The 2,263-nt window shown below is 32.9% G+C and overlaps 1 non-coding gene across 1 annotated transcript; it reads left to right on the top strand.

The window, feature by feature from the left end:
• The first annotated feature begins 1,251 nt into the window (after positions 1-1,251).
• LOC116866487 lies at positions 1,252-1,379 on the top strand. The gene has a single exon (XR_004382416.1).
• Positions 1,380-2,263: the final 884 nt, after the last annotated feature.

Below are 2,263 nucleotides of genomic sequence, written 5' to 3'. Positions count from 1 at the left end.
ACTAGGAATTTAGCCAAATACAAAAATACTGATTTGAAGGGATACAAGCACCATGATGTTTCTAGCAGCATTATCAACAATAGCTAAATTATGGAAACAGCCAGGTGTCCATCAACTAATGAAGAGATAAAGAAGAATGGTGTATGTGCACACGCATGTGCACGCACGCGTGCACTCACACACACTGGAATATTGTTCAGCCATAAAAAGAATGAAATCTTGCCATTTTCAGCAACATAGATAGAGCTAGAGAGTATAATGCTAAGCGAAATAAATCAGTCAGAGAAAGATAAATACCACAGGACTTCACTCAAATGTGGAATTTAAGAAACAAAACAAACAGGACAAGGTAAAAAAAATAAGAGAGACAAATCAAGAAACAGACTCAACTAAAAAAGACGAACTGATTTACCAGAGGCGGGGGGTTGGGGAGATGGGTTAACTAGGTGATATGGATTAAGAAATAGAAAAAATATATATATACATATATGTTTTATATACTAAACATATATTCTATACATAGATCCTTTAATAAGCATAAATAATCTATATAGTGACCTATGTGAATTCTTATGGAGTATTCTAATATATTAAGCTTTAACCTATTCACAAACTATAAATGAAGCAAATTATTTCACATTGTCTCTAGGACTTTAATTTGGCAATTCACCTGGCTTCAAATTTATTGGCTGTAAACGTGATATATTTTCCAATGCTGAGATTGAAAGATTCCATGGATATAAATTCCCTGAACTTTTGTAGTTCACTAAAAAAATGAGATTTTCCTCCAAACCCTTTCAAAAGATGCTATATTTTTGGTGCTCTAAAGATGATTAGAATAATTAGTAGTTGTATATCTTATGTAATTAATTGCATATAAGACCCAGATATCACCATTATAATCCTTTTATAGCCACTATTAGTTTTTTTAAGTATAATATATAAAGATCATTTTGGATACTTAAAATTATTTTTTAAACTTTCAGTTGGCATTTAAATGGTTTGTTATTTGATTATACTCTAATTTCATATACTCAAGCTTAGTGAGGATTTTATCTTTTTAACTTTATAGCTATGATGGTTAATCACTTTGAAGAATTTTTAACTATTTTAAAATTGCATTTTGGGTTTATGTGGTCTGAACAAATATATCAGTAAAGGTAGTAAATCCTCTTAAAGAAAACGAAACATAGAGTTTTAACTGAGGAGGAGAGTTTCAAGGCAATTCAAAAGTCAAGAATTTTAGATTTCATATCTAAATCCAATCTTTGAGAATTATAATTCATTGGCTTCTGGGAGTCTGGCAAGATATACAGAAATCTCCCCCTCAGTATAGGAGGGCTGTCCTATGAATAGGGCTGGCTCTCAAAGATGACAATTTACAACTTAGGAAAAAATCATTGGCTCCTGAAAAAATCTTATTTCTAGGAAAAAATAAGTGAAATAGCTTCAATGTGTATGTGTGTGTGTGTATGTTTTAAATGTAATGCTGATGAGCCAAAAAGTGAATTTATCATAAACATGAGTTTTTCAGAAAATGCATTTTAAAACAGACTTTTGTGACATTTAATTTTTTTCATGACATTTAATTTTTTTCATGACATTTAATTTTTAATCAATTCTCATGTTTATTCTATTTAATCAACCATTTTTCCATATATACTCTTAAACGTTCATGCCTTAAATCATTCTTTTTTTTTAAAGATTTTATTTATTTGTCTGACAGAGATCACAAGTAGGCAGAGAGGCAGGCAGAGAGAGAGGAGGAAGCGGGCTCCCTGCTGAGCAGAGAACCTGATGCGGGGCTCTATCCCAGGACCCTGAGATCATGACCTGAGCCGAAGGCAGAGGCTTAACCCACTGAGCCACCCAGGCGCCCCACCTTAAATCATTCTTAATAACTATTTTTACCTAATTGTGTGCCATGGAAACTGCCCTAACCACTCTGGAACTCAGACATTTAGTGTTCAAATAAAAGGATAAAAGTCGGAGTAGGAAGAATATTTTATGAAAGCATAATCAACTTGGATTTTGCTAGGTAGTCTTAAGAGTCACTTTTTCCCCCCTCTGTGGATTTAAAAAATGAGTTGAAGTTTGGAGATTCACCAACCTGTAGGAATTTGATTAGAACTTTCTACAATCCCTAATGTGAAAGGGATGATTTGGGTCTTTTTCTTCATTACATCCTCTTAGTAGGACACCAGATCATATCATGTATACTTGCTTTTTAAGAGACACACAGAAAAATCGCATCTAACAACCT

The sequence above is a fragment of the Lontra canadensis genome, unplaced genomic scaffold (genome assembly GCF_010015895.1).
Source record: "Lontra canadensis isolate GAN:19392208 unplaced genomic scaffold, GSC_riverotter_1.0 scaffold9, whole genome shotgun sequence".
Classification (NCBI taxonomy): Eukaryota; Metazoa; Chordata; class Mammalia; order Carnivora; family Mustelidae; genus Lontra; species Lontra canadensis.
This window is presented reverse-complemented; position numbering and strand designations above follow the sequence as displayed.